Source organism: Pipra filicauda, unplaced genomic scaffold (assembly GCF_003945595.2).
Source record: "Pipra filicauda isolate LSUMZ 115617 unplaced genomic scaffold, ASM394559v2 scaffold301_size890592_pilon, whole genome shotgun sequence".
Lineage (NCBI taxonomy): Eukaryota > Metazoa > Chordata > Aves > Passeriformes > Pipridae > Pipra > Pipra filicauda.
Window position 1 is genome coordinate 560,655 of NW_024104423.1, and position 23,717 is coordinate 584,371.

Below are 23,717 nucleotides of genomic sequence, written 5' to 3' on the forward strand. Positions count from 1 at the left end.
AAAATGCACTCATAGTACACCTTAACCTGGGAAATCATTCCAAGAACTTAGGGCACCTGGTAAGGTTTGGTATGCTTTAAATTTTATTTTGATTGTGGCTTAAACTGCAAGTTAACAAAATGTAGGCTAGGGAATTAGCTTTACATGATGATGTCAAATTAGAAGTTTAAAAGACACAGTCGTGTTTCTGAACTGATAACTTTGTCTATATTTTCTGTACAAGTGACAGATGAGATGTACAAGCAATCAAAACCAACCAGCAGCCCTGTTCCCTCCCACCAGGGAATGTGTACTGCTGTACTCCTGCCATGTGTGCTTAGAGTCAGCTAGCAAAGGTTGTAGAAACAATCATCCACCTGCAAGAGGTTGTATCCTCTGAACGTGCTAGCTAAGTGCTGTCTTCACAGTCTGAAGCATTCTATAAAGATTCTATAAAGATTTGAGTCACGAAAAGTGATCCATGTCATAGCTCACATGAAATACAATAAATTTGGGGGATATTTCTCTTGAAATTCATCTCATCGATGAATAAAGTATTGAAAGGGTGGTTCTTCAATATATTTTTTGTTTCTTTAATATTATCCAAGTATCACAAAGCAAGTTAATTAAAATATTAAATAAATTTTCCCTTTTAAAATGTAAATCTCCCATGGATGTTTAGAGATATATGACAGACAAATTTGTAACATAATTACAGGCTTAATCTTGGTCCCCTAGTTTTTAGAAATACATACACAGCTGACCTGAAAGAAGAGAATCCATTTTATGTCTAATTCCTCAAGCATTTGCAGATATTTTGTATTCAAGTATCTAATGATGGTAATTAGTATGAGCAATTTCCCAGTGGCATGCACAATTCTGGTAATTGTAAGTGTATTTTAGGAGGACAATTCCACTGTGTAATCGCACACCTAAGTAGTTCAGAAACTGGGTCTGTTTCTGAATGGTATAATACTGTAATAAAATCTAGGCCATCTCTACAATACCTGGCTGCTAATTACCTGCCTAATAAAAATATGTAAACTTATCCTGATTACTCGATACTCCTGTCACCAGATGAAGATAAAGCCTTTGCTTGTCATTTTCACTGTGTTGTACGGTGCGATACAGCAGCCGCATTCATACATTTTGACTCCTTACCCCACTTGATTTCACATGACAAAAGTAGAAGGTTTTTAGACATCACAATTAGTGGTGTTCTAAAGAACTCAAAAAAGGCAGAGAAAGTGATGAAAAGGCGACTGTTACTAGTGGTTAGCTACAATATTTTGTTAACTAAAGCTAACTATGCAACTCTTGAAAAAAAATCCTTATCTTTACTGGATTAAAAAAAAAAAAAGATAAAATAGAATGAATAATTCAACAGACATAAGTTTTCTGATTCATGTGAGCTACTTTGCCATGCTGCAGATCTGCAAACTCATCAGCACTGCCTGAAATGCATTTCTTAAATTAATTCAAAATGTATTCTATGAATACGTTGTGAAGAGTTTGCTGCCAGTATGTGACATGCAAAATTCAAATATGCTTGATTAGCTGCCAGTTTGTAAATACGTCACCTGGGGCTTGTCACTGTTCACTGATTAGCTGAGCTTGCAAGAAGACTGCAGCAATCACAAAATTCAATGCACAGATATTGCTAGACAGAAATCTGCAAGTACTGAGGCAGGTGCCCTTTAAAGACTGGAACCAATACAACAAGATGCAAGTACCCACACAAGATTTTGCTATGGCAGCTGGAGTAATGATCATATCAGATGTTCATGGAAGTGTCATGGAAAGCCACTATGTAGCCACTAAAAGAAAAGAAATTTATTTTCTGTATGCATTAGTGTTGCATAATATTTTCCCAACTCTGCTTGAAACAAGGGCATTCATCCATAAGAGTAAATGTTTCCCTGTTTCAGCGAAACATTTTGTTGTGGGTGGTCAGCACAGCTGCTTTCTTTTTCTTTTTGTTCCTGACTATATGACTGGCCAGTTTGACACAAATCCAGAACCATATTTTACGGGTGGCTACTTATCTGTGCATATCTCCCATCTGTCGTACAAATCAAACTAGGTTATTGGCTGCTGTTGAAGGAGGTGGCTCCTTGCTTACTGATTACTATAATCTCTGTTTCACTAGATGTAGTGATGGGGAAAGGAAGAAAAATAAGAAGGATTTAAGCATAGAGAAAGAAACATCTGAAGGTTTATAGCTGTGTGATAAATTGTCCCTATGTTCTACAGTAAAGTTTAGTGAACAGCTGTAATTCCACTGGAAACTTTGATAGTATTCCATTTAGGAATAAATCTGACTACGCATGACGCACAAGATCTGAATGTCTAATTTTTTTTCTCAGAGTTACTATTACCAGTAACCTGTAAATCAAAATACTATTTTCTTCCTTAAGGGTTCAAGTCCATCACTTCTTTATTCTTTATTATATAAACTTCTGTTTGTACCATTGTAATTTCCCCAGCTAAGTACAACATGCAAAGGACTGAGACTTTGAGACAGCTCTTTGGATCCACTCACTGCATTGGATATACTAATTGGCAGAAGGGGAATGTGAATTGTTAAAGCTCTTAAACAAGCTCCTTAAGCATGCTCCATCATTTCTGTGCTGCCGTGTCTGCCGGTGTGATGTGGGACAAGTGCTGAAGCACTGACCTCAGAGCCTGAGTCCTTTCAGGGAGGCTCATCCTTACTGCTATGGTAAAAGAGAGATTTTGCCTGGGAGGCTTCTAGCCCCTTATTGATACAAAATGTGATGATGTTGGTTGAAAGTGCACTCATGGAGCTTGCAGCACTCTTTGGGGTTGGGCTGTCCCCAAAGACAGCATGCTCCACTCACAAATGGCAGGTCCCCAAACCACCTGCACCATTGTTTTTTCCCATACTGCTGCCTTTGCCCCAGGCCTCACCACAGAGGATGGGAGCACAGCCACAACAGCAACACACTGACATCACACAGGGTGGAAGGTGCAACATCTAGATGTGCTTCCCAAAAAACACAACTAGAGGCACCAGAAGAAGATGAGGGCTTTGTGTCTCTGCTGCTCTGCTGATTGCTACTGTACGTTTCCCAAGGGGATTGACCAAAGAAGGAGCCAGCCCTAGCTGAGGTGGGTGGAAGTGGAGTCTGCTGAGTTCCAGTGGATAAATAAATACTCCTCTGGACAGAGGAAGGCAAGTGCCTCTGATCCACACTATGCCTCAGGGAAGATTAAGGTACTCCACCAGTGAGGGCAAAATGGTACAGAAAGTCTGTGAGGGGCTCTGAGAGGCAGGACAGTGTTCATTTAATTGGAAAACATATTCTAGTGAAGCATCTAGAACAGAAAATAATGTAGATGTGTAAAGGAAATCTTTGCATACTGCACTGTGATTTCCACTCCATATATTTCAAACACACTGAGGTTGATCTTCCTGTTTTCATTCAAATAGAGAAATGAAAATATTTAAAACATGCCCATCTAATCACCCTACTACTGTTGCAACACATACACTAAGAAATACTTTTAACCACTGTATGTTACAGATATGTTTGTATTTACAAAATATTAATAAAATTTACATGATTTAATTCAGATGGAAACACATTTTGGTCCCTCATTTATTCAGCTATTTCCAGAGTAAAGAATTGGTTGGCATAGGCAGGCATGAGAGGAGCTAGATTCAGCTGCTTTGTTCTGATTCGTACAGGGAAGCCTGAGATAGAGTCAGGAAATAGTCTTAGTGTGATGCCCAACTCAGATGATGATCCAGGATGAATGAAGGGGGAAGGAAAGCTATAGAATGTCTTTACACACTGCCTTGTCATTTCTGACTTGTATATGTTGACCAGAATTTAGCTCATTCAAATATATATATATGGCTGATGAACATATGAATATATATATATATATATATATGGTTGATGCAAAACTCAACATGAACTGGAAATGTGTGCTCACAGCCCATAATTTGCTGTCATGAGACTCCAACTGGAGTACTCTGTACAGTTCTGGTGTTCTCAACACATGAAGGACATGGAACTGTTGAAGCAAGTCCAGAAGAGGGCCATGAAGTTGATAAGAGGACTGGATCACCTCCCCTATGAAGACAGGCTGAAAAAGTTGGAGCTGTTCAGCCTGGAGAAGAGAAGGTTGCGTGAAGACCACATAGCAACCTTCCAGTACCTGAAGGAGGCCTACAGGGAAGCTGGAGAGGGACTCTTCATCAGGAACTGTAGTGATAGGACAAGGAGTAATGGGTACAAATTGAAATGGGGAAATTTAGGTTAGATATTAGGAAGAAATTCTTGACTGTGAGAGTGGTGAAGAGGTTAGAAGAACTGGAAGAGGTTGCCCACAGAGATTGTGGATGCCCCAACCCTGGCAGTGTTCAAAACCAGGTTGGATAGGGCCTTGAGCAACCTGGTCTAGAGTAGGAGGTGTCCCTGCCCATGGCAGTGGGGGTGGGGACTGGATGATCTTCAAGATCCATTCCAGTCCCTTAAGATTCTATGATTCTGTGGTTCTATGATTCTACGGTTCTATGATTCTACATCAAAGGGTTCAAAATGCAGCGTTAGCAATTAGCAGTGAAACAACTTTGAATATATTCCTGGAAGAGTTCCTTTGCCTTCAAAATGTCTTTCAAATGACAAAGAGAAGAATAGACAACAGGGATTTACAAGAGCAGGAAGCTTTAGTTTCAAATATTTCCTTTTAATTTAGGAATGCACAATGCATTCTGTCATATATGTAAAACACTTCCACTTATTACATTTCATTTCTGAATGAAAAAAGAAAAGGCCAAGATTAATGATTGATGGTGGCTGCTTTTTTCTCCCTTTAGGCCAGACACAATATAAAAAAAGTAGTCCTAAGACAGTACTGTCTTCTGCAAGTTCAGCATTCAGAATCACAGCACAAAGTGCAGTGATGTGCCAGATGGGTACTGTGTTCTGCCAACAGAAAATGACAAAGCAGAACAAAGTGAAAGTCCAAAAACATGTCCTGAATGCTTCTGTAAGCCAGCAGAGGAGTGTGCTAAAATTTGCCTTCCAAGAAAGAGGAAGCCCCCAAAAATACACCACACACAACCTGAAACCAAGAAAAAACAAACCTCAATGCCACCACTACTGTTAAGTATCTCAGCTCTCAATTTTGCAGCCTACAACGGACAGCTTAGTTCCCTGGGGATTAATTATCCTTGGCTGAATCTCCTACCTCTAGCATGACTGGTGGGTACATCCTATGTACATTTCTGCACTTAATTTTAATTGTATTTTAGTGTTGCTAGAAGGTAGAATAATCTAGTGGAGCCTGACATAAGGCAAACTGAAGGACATCAGGGAGGAACATGTACAGAACAAAGTTACTGAGGTGTATCTCTCTGATCCTGGTCATGACATGGGCGACCAGGCTGGGTAAATTTCTTCATGTTGGCACCTGTGTTCTGCTGCTTTTTTGGTGCAGTGAACACAGAGCTGTCATGTTACTGATTGAGACAAGGGTAGCACGTAAACAGTTTTGAGCATTCACACCCCCTCCCCTATTTTTCCAGGTTTGAAGATATCCTTTTGTGTTCTTGCTTATAAACAAGTGAACATCCTCATGGAGATTTCCTACCTTGAAGGTAAAAAGAAACCCCAAACAATAAAACCTCTCTTCAAGTCCTTATTGTGCTGCTAAAGGGTCAAGTGTGAGAAAGAAAAATCTAAAACTTGGATATATCCAGAAAAAGCTCATCTGCCAAAGAATAATTCAAGGTAATCAGCACAAAAATGTCATTTACTTCCTTTTGCATTATAAAAGATTCTACTAACAGACTACAAATCATCCACGCTGCATGGACCAGCCAACACATACTACAAAACTGCAAGGACATGCCTGTGACACAGGGTTTTTCCCATGGTGAGAAGAGGCAGAAATTGCAGTATGGTGCATTTGACTCTGTCTGATATATCAGGTTCTAGTAGGGCTATAGAGGAAAGCACTTAGAAAGAAAAAAAATATAACCCAAAAGTCCCCACAGTTCAGTGTCACACATCTCTCTAATATGTCTGTCTCCAGCTGTTGTTCAGTTTTTGAGTAAGCACATCGTGTCCTGCCAGTTTGTTTGATTGAGGGCAGCAGGAACTGGATCAATGTTTTTTTGGTAGCAAATGTTTTTAAAAAGCCCCGTCCCTTTCTGCCAGCTTCAGAATCAGTCGTGAGACCACTTCTCTGTGATTTTGTTACAAACATGCTTTCCTCTCAAAGGACACAGATGCTTTGAGTTAGGTTGCTTTTTTTTTTTTCCTTTTTGGGACGTGGAGATATTGAAGCTGTATGGGTTTGTTTCAAGAGCAATCTTTGGTTATTAAAATATTAGCAAACAAAGATGACTACTGCATATGAATTCACATATACATTAAAACAAAGCTTTCCTTTTATCTCAAAGATCCTCTCAGGTGCTTTGTAAAATCAAAAAAACCCCCAGGCTAACAAATTTAAGGAACATTTCCCTTGTCATTGACATACTGTATTTTTTTCTTGCTTTCTAGACATGGTGAAAGAATAGAGCACAGCACTAAAGTGGCACATATGCAATAGAATTGGCAAGAAAAGCAGATGGAAGATGATGCAGACAGACATTATACAATTCTCTTTAATCACAAATCTGGTCTACATGCTGGTTCTGATTCCTGTGTGAGGGTGTGTGTGTGGGAATAGTTCTGAGCACTTTTCTCTTCCCCCACTGGAGAGTGAAAAGAGATGCTGGAAGGTAGAAATAGTTCAACTCAGATGAACCAGCTCAAACCAGTGATGCCAGAGTAAGCTGCTTCTGTATAAAACCACACATTTTTTGTTTACACCAGAAGACAAATCCACATTATCTTGTCACATGAAGCAGGGTAAGATATAACATTTTTGAGAGCAACCGGCTTGAGAAGAATAGCTCTCCTCTCAGAAGACCCTTTGAGGAAAGCTGTGGGCCCTAACGTCCTCCTCTTGCAAATCTTACTGAGTACATGTTCAAAGGGGTTTTTGGATGTTCTTGCTGGAGGAAAAGTCGTCTGAGCCTATACCAAATGCATGACACAAGACTCTTGCCTTTTTCAGCACAACTCTTTTGGGTTGATACTAATAACCCCAGGAACCAGGGCTGCCCAGTACAGAGGGATATATTTATGAGAACTGGAAAAGCTCTTGCTTTGTATCAAGTATGTAGCGCTAAGAATGTACACTGCCTGAGGGTCTGATCAGGTCAGCCATGCCCACAGCCCTCCTTGGAGCCCTTTGGACCCTGCTGGGATGAGGATGAATCTCTGGCTTCTTTTCCTATTAAAGTCCTCTACCACTACTTTGTTGAACTCCTTCTTTGTCAGCACAAAAGCTATACTCTCCTTCCTGCAGGAGCCACTCCTTCATCTCTGCTCATTGAGGTTAGGGTCATCTATCTGATCCCACATCACTTGGTTAATTCTGCGTCACCTCTCCTCACTAGTGAGACTCAAAATTCAACCCCAGTCTGCTCAGATGAAATTCTTACTTTAATAATTCAAGCATTTTGATATGCTGGCCAGCCACCTGCAAGCATGCGTATGAGGGCAAGCCCTCCAAGAAAGAGGGAAGGAGATGACTGCAGGTCCACTCAGGCACAGCTTTTGACATTGGACAAAGATCATTTCATTGCCACTTCTATATTTGCAGCTATCACAAGTGAGTCAAATCACATTATTATTTTCCTTCTCTCTGGTGTCTAGTGTATACACGCTGGAAACATCCTTTCACATACCTGTGGATTTGCATTTCCTTGCTTTCGTGGCAAGCAGTTAGTCTCTCTTAGTCTGTGTTAATATTAAGCTTACTCCAACTCAGAATGCTGACAGGCAGCTTTTTTTCTGTTTTACCTCAGGGTATGTAGGATCATAGAATCATAGAACTGTTTGGGTTGGAAGGGACCTTATACCTTACAGATCATCTAGTTCCATCTAGTCTACTTCCACTAGACCACATTGCTCAGAATTTCATCCATCCTGGCCTTGAACACTTCCAGGGACATCCACAGCTTCTCTGGGCAACCTGTTCCAGTGTCTCACTGCCCTAACAGAATTTCTTCCTAGTATCTAGTGTACTTCCTAATATCTAATTTTCTTTCTAATATCTAATCTAATATCTAATATCTAATCTAAACTTGCTCCTTTTCAGTTTGCCACCATTCCCCTCCTTGTCCTATCACTATATGCACTGGTAAAAGGTCCTTCTCCAGCTCTCTTATAGGCCCTCTTTAGGTACTAGAAGGCTTCTCTAAGATATTCCCTATTGTAGTCCTTGTAAAATCACAGTCTCTACAAGCTTGGACTTCACCTGCTTAGCTTAAATTTTCAGGTCTCTCCCACTCATACATTAAAAGTTTGATTAATTCTGCCAGTGGGAACACCGAAGAATTACAGCTGTCTGCCAAACCGCAAAAGGAAAGTAGTTACTTTTCAGGAATGTCACCTGGCTGCGTGCTGAGCTGGCAGCACAACCAGCCCTGACTGCTTAGCACCCGAATTTATGCAGGAGCTCTGGCTTGCTCCTGAGAATGGGAAGGTAGAGCTCCAGCTCAGCTAAAAGGCATCTTCTAGGCAGACTTCCCATAACTGAAAGGTCCTCCCATGCTACTCCAAGTTACAATATTGGGCAGTATTTATCTACAAATAATGTTTTCTAGGCAAATACTAAGAAAGTATTTGCTCCATTGAATGTCACTGCAGTATTTATTTAAAGAGCAATTTTTTCTGAAAACTTGCAATGCATTTTCAGTGTTCAGTGTCCTCAACTCCACAGATCCTCCTGGACCTGAAACCAGGTGATGATCACCCCCACACTGCAAAGCCATGAGCCTGCAAGCCCTGTCATGTATTTGCTTTTGAGTCACCTACTTCAGAAGACATTTCCAAACATCCAGGTTAGATCTGCAAAAACATCTCCTAGTGAGATTAGTTTTGCATCTTTGTTTTGCAAGTCAACAACGTTACTCCAAAATCTTCACATGCATAAGCAGCCACCTGCATTTTCCAAAAAATGCATTTTACATATGCAGCAGTTTTTCACTTCCTATTCAGTTTTCTGCCATTTCAAAAGTTTCAGTTACCTTCTAAAGGAAAAAAAGAAAAGCAAAACCAGCAGATTCAACACCATCTGTACAGATGTGCAACATAATCCAAACTACTGAAGAAACTGAAAAGCAAGCACATTTTAAAGCATTGAGGAGGGTAGGTTAGTAACTCTTCAAGGGAGAAGGGAAAAATCCCAAATTCAACTACGCTAAGGGTCTGAGCTCACCTCCTTACACCTCAAAGTAACAGTCCTACCTCCAAATGAAAGTTTGAGACAGCAAGATTCAACACAGGGCAAAGCATGCTACCTTACAAGTACTGTGAGTATATCACCTTTTGTGGGAACACATTATTTCCTGATAACACTTGCAAATTGTTGATCTGGAGCGCAATATGTGCTGGTGACCATGGATTTTCTCTCCTCTTCTCTATCGATGGGGTCATTTTGAAAGATCATATGTGCACTCTTACCAAGTGGCTATTTCAGTAATTCTCTATTTCAGCTGGCTTGTATTTGAAGAACACTATGCAGTTTAAAACGCCCGAAGAGAAGCCTGTTTTTTCTTCTTTTATAAGCAAGCACTTCTCACTTACACCTGGAAGATGATGACTTGAAATCCAATCCAGTTACTCCTGACAGCACAAATATTGGGTGTGGGGTGAGGAGGTGAGAGTGCGATAAGACTGTTCCTGGATAACTCTACAGCCAGTGTTTTGAGGTGTGTCTGGGTAAATACAGCTTGGAGCTCAGCTGTCAGTCAGTGACTTTCAGCTGTCTCCTCCAGATAAAAAAAGCAAAGATTTTTGGAGGAATTGTTCAACTGGGAGTTATCACTGACTAAGATAAAACTGTGGAATTTCTCCTGTCATACCAAAAAATCTGGAAATAGTAACTTTTAGTCTATATTTTTATTTAAAGTAATGTCTACATTGCAAGTAAAATAAAACAAGTGATGGTATGCAGTAGGGTTTCTGGTAACATCTTCACTGATTCTCTCTCTGGGCATCAGTCGGCTGCTCTGGGGGATTTTCCCTTTTCTCATTGATCTTGCTCAGCAAAAGCAATATCCCAGGAGCAGGGAGAATTTTTCTCCATGTAACTTTACCAGAGCTATTCCTCAGAGAAAAAGGAGCAGCGACCACTTTCCTTTCAGATGATTTTACATCAAAAGAAATCCCTCAAAACAAGCCCAACTAATTCCAAAAACCCAGTTATCCATGTGTATTTTAATATTCTCTCTTTCCATTACAAAGTCTTTCCAGTTTTGTTCTGCAGTAATTACAAAAAGAGCTGTCTGCTGTACTAAGATACAACATGAGGCTATAACCTGTTATTTCAGGTATATATATATTGGTCTGGGTAAGTCGTCTTGTCAAAGCTCTTATAAATAGGGCCAAAGCATCTCAAGGTGGAAGTGTGCAATTGATTTCCATTATGAAAATTTTTCTGATAAATAGAAATTTGCTGAAAAGATGTGAAATTGTGCTTAACACACATCTTTAGACTTTTTTTTCCTCCTCTTAGAAAACTTTCACATGCCTTTTGTGTTACAGGCTATATAATGTTGGGCTGAACTTGTACAGAATAGATACTGATAAAATAGAGCTAATTTTATTTTGGAGAGAACCAAGGAAATAAATGTCTTAAGAAATCAGCAAATAATGCAAAATCCTTTTACTTTTTTTCTTCTTCTTCCCCCCTCCCCCCAGTTCTTTAAAATAGGAACACCTGAAACATTTCTTTGAGTCTATGAGTAAAGGAATGGACAACCAGTTATCATGTCATCCATTAAGCTGTTAGTGTCAAGTGCAATGATTCAGATGGAGATAACGAGAATGTAAAAAACATTTCCAAAGAGTGGATGCACTTCAGAGTTGGGGAACTTCAAAAGGTTTGTGAAGCTCATTTTAAAGGAAGAAAGCCTTAACTTCTGAGAACATCAGGTGGCTTCTTGACCTGTAGCAGTAGGCATTCTTAAGTATTTTCAAATATTTATTTGAATTTAATTATCGTACTTGAAATTAAAATATGTGGGTTACTGAATTGGTACACTCTTTTTTTCCAATGAAAAATTAAAGGGAAAAAGATAAACAAATCCATCAATGTTGGATGAAAAAAAATAAAAAAAGCCCAAATGTCTGTGTTTTCATACTGAAGGGGATAAAGCCAGTTCCTTACAGACAGATGATTGATTAGTAGTATGCTCTCTATTCCATAATAGTCACAAACATCCAACCACTTAGTTAGTGAATGCATTAAGAAAACCTTCTCTCCTTTTCGGAACACAATGGTTGGATACAGGATAAAGCTGAAGATGGCCTTCTGTCCTGCTCAGAAGGTGAAAATACTTGGATATCTATGCTTTTGATTAAAACACCATAACAGAAAAAAACAAACAACAAACCAACCAACCAACCAACCCAAACCAAACCAAAGCAACCAACCAACCAAAAAACCCCACAACTCTCTAAACTTTTTGGATAAATACCCTCTACCTGACATTCAAAACCACAGGCAATGGACTGTGGCTCATGGGTTCAGACTTCAGTGTTGACTGAAATGTGCTGTGTCACCTGCAGGAGAAGTCATATAAACTCTCGCTCTCAGAAAACAGTTATGTTAATACTTCCCTACAGCACCTCTGTGGCTGTAGATGGCTTTGTGGTGATGAACTAAAGTCAACAAATGTAACTGAGGTTCTTTGATGGAACTGAATAGCAGCACCATGTTTTTATTGTATTACTGGAGGCCTAAGTCACAGAACAACTTAAATAATAAACTCTAGGCCCAGAGACTGATATTGTATATAAAGTAGAATGGTTAATAAAGAGTAAAAAATGTTTGGTGTGATGGTCAAAAGGTATTTTAGAAGAAGTATATTTTATGATTAAAACCATTATTAACTATGGATGGTGATTTATGATATCATCTCAAGTCAATAGTTTTGCTGAGGCAGGACAGAACTGCTTGAAAATATCTGCAGCCTACAAAACCTTTGGTGAGTATGGAAAAGTTTAATGTCTAAAATTTAAAGCAAACTGTAATGAAACCTGTATTACTTTCTAAAGCCTTACAGCTCTTATAAGGGTGGCTGTAATTTTGCTCTGAAGTTACATAATTTAATTACGTTGTATGAGTAAGTACCCTCATTCTCAGATGACCTCTTCCTCAGACTGTCTGTCACCTTGATAAGGAAAACAACATTATGATAATATATTAATCCATTTCTTATTGTCAGGGTCATTGGGGCAGAGACCTGCCTGATGATGTTTGAACACCAGCAGGTAGGTTGCCACCTTCTAAGTGTCCTTAATGTCTCAGTGTCCTGGGACTTTGGTTTCTCTGTGATGTGCCAGGTAAGGGTCAATTTGTCAACCCACTGAATTTTGTGGATATCTACTCCAACTAAGTAGATAAGGGTTGAAGATAGGTAAAATTAGGTCGAGCATTTCAATTCTGCAACTGCTTTACATTTTCTTGAACTATCCATGAAGGGATGTGTCAGTTCTCACTTACTGACATGAGCATGCCTTAGCTGCCCAGTGGTGTATGAGCATGCACTGACACATCCAAGGAGATGGAAGAAACACTAGTCTTCTGCTCACTGTTCAAAACAGTTCTCTGTGTTGCGCCATTACTAGGTAAACTGAGCTGCTTCAAAATCATCACTTTTTCTGTTTAGTATACGTCAGAGATCAGCTGTGCTAAATTACCATGTGAAATCACAAAAACGCAATAGAACTGGGTCGATCTTCCTTACCTGGGAATCATATAATATAATGTACAGGAGGGACTGGGAAAGCTTGAAAACACTGTAAAGAGGTGACCTGGAAAAACTAAAACACTGGTCATATAGTCATGGATGTGTGTACACAGAGGCACCATGGATTACCAAGAAGGCGGGGAGCTGGAGGATGCTAACCTGAAAAAAGTAAGTTTCCAGTAACTAAACTAATGGAATAATTCCTCAAGATCATAATAAAGAGCTACACTTATTCTCACTGGAGCCAGCCAGCCACTAGAGGGAGGAATGATCTAGTGCTGCCAATGATTGCTATTTATTATGCTTCTGCAATTCATTATATTTTTCTTAAAGTGCATCTCATGAGGCTTGCAAAACCTTCCCAGTTAAAGGAAAAAAACCATCGAGCTTTCACAGTTGGTGAAGAAAACACACAAACATGAAGTGCAAGGACTCAAGAAACAGAAAGCATATAAAAAGAGAATCTGCACGTCTACTATATCTTAGAATATATTCTGATTTTTATAGCCCAGATGAATTGTGGACCTGATTTTCAATTAATTAGGATTCACAGGGCAAATTACTTTCATAGCATTCAGCATATCATTAGAAAAATTGTAGGATTGAAGGGTTTTTCTGTGCCTTTTGTGATTCAAAGTATTTTTCTTGGTGACTAGAAAGGTCAGGTCAGTACTGAGGTTGAAAAAGAAATTTTCCTTCTATACAGAAACCAGCAACTTGCTAAAAATGTAACTTCCATATTCTTTAACAATAAAGCTACTTGAAAGTAGAAACCAAAGAAAAGACCAACACAATAACACACTCTCAGTGGCTGCATTACTAATCTTGCACCTTTCACTCTAGATTACTATGTTAAATATCCATTTATAGCAGGAAGAAAGCAATTTAGATATGTGAAACAGGTTTTTTTGTGTAGAGCTATTCACTACTCTCTGATAAGGAGATATTCACAAACAGGAGAATGCTAAATAAAATTAAAAAGTTGCTTTTATCTGAAGAAAAGCAAGTAATTAATGAGATAGGTAATTGCTAGACATTTAGTAGGTCAAAAATCTTAGTTTGCTGAAGGTCTATCAATGGAAGAGTCTGAATCACATTTTTTTTCCTCAACTTAGACAAATTCTGCTTGAGTTAGCAGGCCCAGGTCTGCCTTCCCAAACAGGAAAAAAACAAGCTTAAACTCAGCAGAAAAGGATTCTTCATAAAAAGACTGGAAAGCTCAAGGATCATCTCTGTTTTGAGTGCACTAAAAGCTTGGGATCTAAGTAGAAAATTGCTCCTCCACTAGCTCTTCTGGATTTTACTGTCCCTGGCTCTTAGTGGGCAATTAGGCTGCCACCAGTGTAGAACCATCCACGCTGCTGTCTACCTTCTCCAAAAAAGAGAAATCAGGAGACAATAACAGAGACAAATGTTTCTCGCAGCCTTCCAAATGGCTTTTCATCAGAAAATTCACAGGTTTTCCAGGAATAGGCATGCACAGAGTATACAGTGGGAACCCCCTCCACTCAACCAGACTGCGATTTTCAGTTGGTGTGCTTGCTTCTCTCTGCAGTACACACCATGGCAGCTTAGGCTCTGAAAAGTACTAAAATATCTTTTCCTAGCTCTGAAGGCGTTCCCTATGGGGGGAAAAAAAAAAGTTAAAAAAGGCATTTTAAGATTCCCTTCTGCTAGAGTGCGAAGAGTAACGAATACAGAGAAAATTTATAGAGGAGTGGGAAGCTGTGCGTTAGCGTATGTAGGCAGGGCGTAGACGGAAGAGCATGCCCCCTGTGAGAGTAGCTGAACCACCTCTAGGACATGTGTTAGCAACGGGTGTGGGCTGCATGATGGCAAGAGACAAGGAGGTCTGTCAAGTTATGAGAAGATTGTACCTAGGAATTTCAATACACGCAGCAAAATGCATCATGACTTACTGTTACTCCTAGGAGTAGCATGCTCCCCTTTGGCTTTTACACATCACAGGGAGAGCAAAGATGTGCAGCAGGTGGAAGGAGAGAAAAGAAGGGAAGCACAGGTGAAGAAGTACTACCCCCTTTTATCCCTGGCTGGGGTCTTGCCAGCCTCTGCAGTTCTTCCTCTGGCAGGGAAGTATAAGGATGATTTAACTTCTCCCCATGCTGTGCTTCACTGCTCATGCAGTATGGTGGAGCTCTTCCCAGACATCTCAGTAAGCACAAGGGAGTGCTGCTGCAAGCCTTGCTTCAGGAGTACAAAACAGGAGCCAAGAGCAAGGGGGCAATGACTAACAATGACTGTATTAGCACCTCCGAAGCCTCTTTAGAAGGTTCTGTAATTTCTGCACTAGCTGTAATGAATCAATCCTCGTGACAATCCACTGTGCAGGAGGTGTGTTATTATCCTTTTTTTACCCAGAGCTGGAGTTACAGTGATGCCTGTGGCAAGGAAGAGGTCAGGCAGGGAACAGCAGCAATGGGGTGCCCAGCCCTCCATCCTCAGGCCCTGCTCCCAAAGCCAGAATCTCCTCCCATGGAGGCACAGCACGCTGGTGCGGGGGCCGGTCTCCCACCATTCTGCACCTCTTTGGCAGAGGAAGGGGCATGACACCTGAGAGCTTTGCAATTTCAGTCCTTCATTTTAATTGCTCAACTGATCCTCCCCTTCCCTATAGGAACACTGCAAGCCAGGCTCTTGTTCCAGGTGCACCTCTCAGGCTCTTTTTTGACCTGAGAAACATTGAGCAGCCAAATCATACGTTAGAGTGCTCCTGAACTATAATTAACCTCAGTGTATCATTTTTATGGAAGAGAAAGCTGTTAAATTTGTCTGAATTCAAAAAACTTGGAAGAAGAGTGGCAAGATAATGTTTTTTAACAAGCAGCTTGATTAATTCATGGCAGAGGTTATCATCCCATTGTGTTGGGTAGGAGGCTGACATTTAAAACCTCATATCTACTTTGTCAGGAGGGAAAACCCCCCCTTGACAGCTCAGATTTTAAATGCTACACTTGAGACTTGTAAACAACACACTGCAGAATCTAACACTGAGGACCCAGATCCCAATTGCATAGTATTCCCAGGGACTATCAGAGAAACAGTCGACAATCATTTTTATGTGTCTTAGTCCTATTAAGTCTCATGCCTTAGGGAAAAAAACCAGTGTTGATTTTATGTACGATGCATACGTCTCCGTGAAGCAGGATGCCATCCCAATGGATATCTAAGGCCTGCAGTGGGGACAGTAGATAGCCCAGGGAGAAAGGCAATGGATTTACATTCACTTCCGATCTAACCTGGATCAGGTCTAACCTTCCCATTCTGTCCGGCTTCAGTCCTGTCCATGATAGAAACACTGAAGGAGTAATTGTGAAATATAAGATAGTATAATAGAAAGTGTAAGATTCAACTCAGAAGTAAACTTTTATCTGTTTTTAGCTACTAAACAAGACTAATTTTACTTTTCATCTCAAGAAATGAAAAAATACTCTATTTATGAGAAGGGTTTAGATTTTTAAAAAATATTGATAACTAAAAATGTTCTAAAACAGGCTTGCAAATAAGCATCAAGAAAACCTAAAATCAGAGTTTCAAGTATTACTTTACATATCAATTTTATTTCATCCTCTTCTTTAAAAATATTCCTTAAAAATAAAGATTTTCCCTCTATTTATTTTTTATTACTGTCTATTTTGTACCTCATTTAAAGGACTTACACAAAACACATAATCTGAGAACATATTCAAAAGAAGATGAATCTCTGCAACTACCGTGTCAAAATATGGCCCTGTTTTTTAAAGAGACAGCTATTTGAGTGATTCATGGCTTGCATGAACCTCAAATGGATTATTTTATTATTCTTTGGGCTGTTGCCCTAAAGGGAACTAGTTACATTAAATAACAAACTTCCATTATATGGACATACTGATTCCGAGAACAGGGGAAAGAAATATAGTCATAACAGGCAATTTCAAAGGAAAATGAGGGCTTGTCTATCTTCTGCCAGAGGCAAAGCACTCAGATGGATACCACAGTCATCACAGAGATATAATGAATCTGATTAACTTCTCTGGAGATGGAACAATTAGAGCTGATGGGATAAAGCCTGCTTGGCGTTCACGTGTGTTTGCACAGGGATCAGTGTGTAAGGGCTTCCTGACCGCTGGTCACTGGCAAGGGTGCCGCAGCTGCTGGGCTGTGGTCCTGAGATACTGCAGAAATTCTGTCTGGAGAAATGGAGCAGGGAGCAAACCCATTTGCTGAGGAAATCACTTCAAAGATAGCTTGAAGTCCAACTGAGTGCAACTACCCACCATGTCTGTGGCAGCAGCAATGCAGCACCAAAAGGAAGGCAGAGACCTTTTTAACACAAGCTGCATGCCTTCCCAGTGAGAAAGGATGCAAAGAGAAGGATCCAAGAGTGCTAGCAACAGACCAGTTCTATTTGGGACAAGAAACTGTGGGATAAAAGAACTGTGAAAGCCTCACAAGGATGATATTAGTAACAGCACTAGTGAAAAAAAAATTAATAATTAAATGACCACTATTGAAAATTTAGCAGGAAGATGTGTTAGGATCAGGGCTATGACAAATGAAAGCAGAAGAAACTGCTACACACTCATTATTTCCAAAGGCTTGAAATTTACTATAAAAGGAAATAAATAAGCAGTAGGGAGATGGAAATATAGAAATAGTTGATATGTCATTCTGTCACTGTATGAAGGGACAATGACTCTTAAGTGTAGTCTTCTTCATGCAAATCTTGTCTCTTTTAATGGAGAAAGGACACAGCTAAGTACTGAGTTTTATTATTTGAGAATATTAAGGAATCACTTATTAAAAAAAAAGAGAGAGAAAAGGGACCACAGAAATAGTGGCTTAGTGCTGACACTCATTCCAGCCACTGTTAGTCTAATATCTTATTTATGATAAGGCATCATCCACTCCTTCTTGTTCATCACAGGGAAACAACAACTGCTTTGTACCTCAAATCAAAGGATCTTTAAGTAGGGGGCAGGGAAGAGGTTGAGGGGGAGGGGGAAGAAATAGACAGAGTTACTGCTCTGCCAGAAATGACATTCTACCCAACAGTAAATGTCTGAACAACTGCAGTGGAACAGCCTGACTCACCAGCATTTCAAACAAGTCTGAGCAACGTATGTCTGCCAAAGCCCTGTTGTCTCACAGCTCTTACAGCCACATGGCTGACATGAGTCCAACAGATCCTACACCAGGCTGAAATCCATGGCTAGAGATTTAGATTGGACCTTATTGACTAGGCAGTGTCATCGTTTCTGAGATTTCTAACACTTCTGATTGCAACTTCACAGGGTGGTTGAATGACATGTTGGTTACATCCCATTAGAATAAGGTAGAAAAGACTTTTCAAAGTAGAAATTTTCTCCCTGTGAAATTCCATCTTTTATAAATATAATTTCTATTACTGCTGCAAACATAAATATTATGTGATTAAGTTGACTCAGTTGATGTCATTGACAGCATTTCGCCCAGAGTGTTTGTAAGCTTTCAGCATTATATATTTATCCTTGGTTTTGAGATTTATGCCAAGTTCAGAACCAAATAATTTATTTAAATGTGATAAAAGCGAAGTAGCAGTTTTAAGTTTTGTAAAACAAAGAGTGAAAGTAAAAAATGAAATAAGAACCTTATATTATTTATCATTATAGTACATCTTCCAACTTTTGTTATGCAGACAGTACTAAATAAAGTTCATTATGAGAGAGTTTTAGTAAATGTCTATATCATAGCTATTTTTCTGTGATAAAGCAATAAATAACTGTGAACATTTTTTAGCACTAGCCCAAGGAGGACTACCTCCCCAAAGAAGTTTTTCAAGATTTCCTTTCACTTGTAGAGTAATGAAGGCTTAGCACAGATTTGCTGTAGCAATTGTCATTATATATAAAAGAGGACAAATTTGTATGCTAGTCCTGAAAGTTCCTGAGACTGCCTTCAGCATGAAACATCACTGTCACAGTGCAGAGCTGCACAGACACAACCCAAGCATGGCTGCCAGCCCAACGTCACATAAAGAGAGAGAAGGATTTGGGTGCTCTGGATGTGGCTGCTGGCATTTGGGGATGACAAAACCAGTTAGTGCTTTCTGTGGTCACTGGGCTTGCTGCAGGCAAAGCTGCTGGGCAGCTGGGGTGCAGGTTGGTTGGGTAGCACAGCCCTTCTGGGGGGACAATGGGAACCTGCCATTTTTCACATCAGCGAATTAAACAAACAGTGATGGTTCTCTGTCTTTGTGGTGTACACTGATTAAGAAAGCAAACGCAATGTAAAAAAATCTTTGAGGATTTTCTCTCATTTTTCCAGTCCTGAAAAGATTTATAACTTCATTAGGAGGGGAGGAGACTTTAAAAAGTCAAGTCTCTTCAGATGAACCTGCATTCACATGTGCCACAGGGACTAGAGTGATATTTGACGCTTGCAGCTACTTCAGCGGCCGTACACTTCCTTTGCTGCCCGTGCCCCTAACCTTCACCCCGTACTGCACCCAAGCCAGCAGAGAATTACTAAATTAAGTTGAAAGTTGCTCTATCTTAGCAGTAATATGATCACAAAAAAAAACAAGAAACAAATAACTGGACATCAATAAGACTTAGTATCTTTTATTCGTGAGGGCAGAGCCATTCTTCATTCTCAACTCTCTTTCTTCCACCCTAACACGATGCAAATTAACAGGAGATTCAAAAACATGCCTGCAGAAATGCTATTTGTCTTTCATATTAAAACTAAAGCAATATACACTGTTTTAACTTTTTTCATTTTTAATCTGAAAGGGCTCCACCATTTCACAGTGAAAAAAAAGATTGTACTTCTAGTTGATCAGAATAGAAATTTATTATGAATAATTAACTTAATTATTATTGCCTGTTTCCTTATTTTATTATGTAGAACACTAAGGACTCCAGACTGAATTTTGTGCAAATGCACATCTCTTTTTATGCCTGTGAATTTTCTGCATGGCAGATTCAATACATCAGCTGAGCTCCCCTTAGCAAACTAAACCAGATAGTACAAGATCACATACCAAGGGTCAAGTATGGTATGGCTGGCAGCAGTGGGAACATAATTTCAAAATGCTAGTGATGAAATAACATTTAAAGAACATGAAAGAATTGCGCAGCACTGCTGTGGGTGGGATATCTATATTTACTGTTCAACAGCAGGCCCTCAGGAATAATTTGGTCCTGATGAGAATTTTATTTTTATATTTAAAAAATAAGTTAAGACAAGGAAGTAAGAACAGTGATAATGGGTATATTCAATAGCCTGAGAAAGACAGACAGAGAATCCTAAAAGGTAGATCTGGAGGGGTCTTCAGGAGGTCATTTGATCCCTCCTTCTACCCTGAAGCAGAATCAGCAATACCCAAATTTGTCCTGACAGACATTTTTTACCATTTTCTTGAAAATGTCCAGTGAAGTGATTTCTTTTGGCAATCCACTCCCATGCTTAACTATCGTTACTGTTAGGAAAATTTTTGTAACATATAGCCCTTGTGTATGCCCTTGCAGTCTAAGGCAGTACTTTTTCTCCTGTCTCCACTGGACATTTTTAAGTCTATTTCTGAGGCAGCCTTTTAAGTCAGTGGGCAGAAGTAGGGCTAAAAATAAACAAGACCAGTTTGGCACACAAACATGCAGGTAGGCTGTGTACAGACTATACACTGAAAGAGGTGGCTGAAAAACACATTTTGGTGTTGTAATTGTAATTGTTTTTGTAATTGTAATTGTTTTCTTAACACAAGCCCTAGAAGTGCCCATTTGATCCATAAAATGCAGTGATATGTTTTGTTTTTTAAAACAGACAATGAGGTGAATTTGCATTCATCAACACAATTTTCTGTAAAATGCATAATTATTTATAGGATCTAACGGAGAGAAGCAAAGAAGTTGGAAGTCCTAACTTTCATCTGTAACTATGTTGAACATAAAGCTAAATCTTATGCAAAGGGGAGCCAGATAACTAGATAGAGGACAAGGATTTTAATTTCTGCAAATAAAGCAATCATCTAAATGAGATTGGCATTTTTAACCAATTACTGACTTACAAAACTCTTCTTTAGTATTGCCGAAAAATCACACTTTGACTATTAAAGTTATAGGCTTTTTCTTTTTCGGCTAGTATTTATGCCTGGAAAACAGAAGGCTTCAGGTTGACCTTCCTGTGGCCTTTCAGTACCTAAAGGGGGCCTGCAAGAGAGCTGGAGAGGGGCTTCTGACAAGGGTATGTAGTGGTAAGACAAGGGGGAATGGCTTTCAACTGAAAGAGGGCAGGTTTAGATTAACTATTAGGAAGAAATTCTTTACTGTGAGAATGGTGAGCACTGGAGCAGGTTGCCCAGAGGAATTGTGGATGCACCATTCTTGGAGGTGTTCAAGGGCAGGTTGTGTGGAGCTGTGAGCAACCTCGTCTAGTGGAAGGTGTCCCTGCCCAAGGCAGGGGGGCTAGAATGAGGTGATCTGTGATATGGATCATCTATGATCCATATGAATCATTCTATGATTCCATATTTATTTTTATGTAATTTAATGGTAACTGTTTCATTTCCTCAAATTTCGGCACACAAAGGTAAAAGTACAAGAGGGACAACAACAGTAGTATAGGTCACAGATTACAACAAAATTCTCACTTCTTGTCTTAGAGAAAAAAGAAATAACTTTATACAAATGTGACAGTATTGGTATAACAGGGCATATGAAGCTAGGTGTGGAATAACAGAAGGGTAAGTTTTAGGATGACATAAGCTACCAGTGAGATTGTAATATCTAGGGAGTCTCAGTTTCATTGTAAGATAAACTTATGGGGATCATCACAGAAGTAGAGAGGAGTGCTCATCCTACCCATGTACTATGCAGTGAACTGTAGGGATGTCCTGTCTCCACAGAGGGTTGTACAGAGAAATAAGTGGATTGATTTCTGTGCTGTGAAGGCATACATGCCTTTGTGTGAGGGGAAACAAAGCCTAGAAGGGAAGCTACCATGGGGCACAAGCTTTCTCTCATGCCCATCAGGGATACTAAGCCTTAACTGACCGAATACGCTTTATAAATTCATCAATAACAACTGTTCATTAAAAACTCCAAGCTCAAAGTTCCTTGAATAAATCAATATCCCCTGCTCCTTAAACGCCATGTACACAAAAGAGATGTCAGCTGCCATAAGGAAAGCATTGGCTTCAGAAGTATGACCACCTACTACCTCAAAATAAATATATTTTTCTTTGTCTTGCCTTTCAAATTTTCTTCTGACTTATAAATTATTCACTGAACCTAATCATACCTGACACACAAGCATGAAAAGTGAGGACTGTGTCCAACAGCTTCTCCCTAGTTTCAGATGGAAGAGAGAATGGATTGCAATAATATGAATAAAAAGTTAAGTAATATATCATGCATCAGTGACTACGAGCTAGGAAAGTTACTACCTAGGCAAATAATAGTTCCGGAATACTAATCCTTAGGCTGCATGTCCAAAGCTCAGGGAGATGCTCCTGTCTCTTTAATGTGAAATCCAAAAAACTCCCTCTTCCAGAGAACAAACAAAACACACCTCGAGGAAAATAAAAACAATTCTTTCCAGTTAGCTACAGGTTTGATGAAAATGAAAGAGACTGCAACATGAAACAATTAAACCAACTGTACTGAAAACATACTGCAAAACACTAGTGAAAGGTTAATCAGACTTATTCCTTTTGTACTAATTAGCAAAGTAGTTGTTCCCTAATTGGCAGTCACTCAACAAGAAAGAAAATTAACAAGCTTCCCTGCATGTGTCTAAAAATATTCACCATCATGAAAATGTGGTATTGCACCATCTCTCTTTTCCCTCTCCCTTCCCCCATGTCTGTGATGTGGGTCAGATCATTTCAGCAGAATGAGGACACCATGTAAATTTAAAAAAAAAAAAAAAGTATGCTTTTGTTTATATGACACCTTTTTTCTGGATATTTTGGGAGTACCTTATAGTAATATAGAAACACCTCAACTAAATAGGAGCTCATTCCCAAGCCCGGAACGGTTATCACATCTAAGGATGTATGCTGTGCCTTGTGATGAAGTGTAGTGTAAGGACATCAGCTTCAATTTGCTCAAATGCCAGAAGAGCCTAGCCAGTGTTTCAGGCTACAATTATCTTTCCATCTCCTCTTACAATTTCCCCCAGTATAGACACTTCCCTAGGATCAATTCTACAAGGATCAGGGGATTTTCTATCTGAAACATCTTATACTAAGTAACAATGCGGTGGTTTGATTCTCTTTCCAAGTCATCCTAGCAGAGTTGGTTCTGCAACTCTGTCAAGCTTTGATTAGTAACATAGGTTGACTCTAGCTTGGTAGTTTTTCCTCCAGAAACTGACTTGAACAATTCTCAGAAAGGTGATGAAAAAGTTGGAATTAAGGATGTACAAATCAGATCTACCTCTTTCTTCTTGCTTTTGTCACCGCTACTAAGCTTGCTACCAGATTCTACCACTTGACTGAGCTTGATTATCTATTGTGATTTTATAGGATATAAAGAAAAATGACACAGAGGTTTTCAAAACAGTTTTATCTTCCTATTCCCATAAACATACAAGTCGAAAGTACTTATGATATTTGTATTAACACATCAAAATGTAAGTGTGAGTAGGCACATATTTTGAAATATTAATTTTGGAATGTCTCTGATAAACTTTAAAGTTAGGAATTGTTTGGTTTATTCTAAGTATCACCCATCTAAGCAGTAAATCATAGGAATAGATTCAGTGGTGACAGAAGTTATATAGACCAATTCTTTACCAGGAGACAAAAAGGAGAAAAGCCTAATGCTTTTTGCTTATATACTCACATACTTTTTCATCATCAGTGGTGAAACCTGGTGCATTAAAAAGTGTTTGTGGTGTTTAGAATTGT

At 39.3% G+C, this 23,717-nt stretch overlaps 1 protein-coding gene across 7 annotated transcripts in view; it reads right to left on the minus strand.

Annotated features, from left to right (window-relative positions):
* Positions 1 to 23,717, minus strand: part of DLGAP1 (DLG associated protein 1) — a 416,743-nt gene that overhangs the window by 98,199 nt on the left and 294,827 nt on the right. The gene's annotated exons all lie outside the window — the stretch shown is intronic.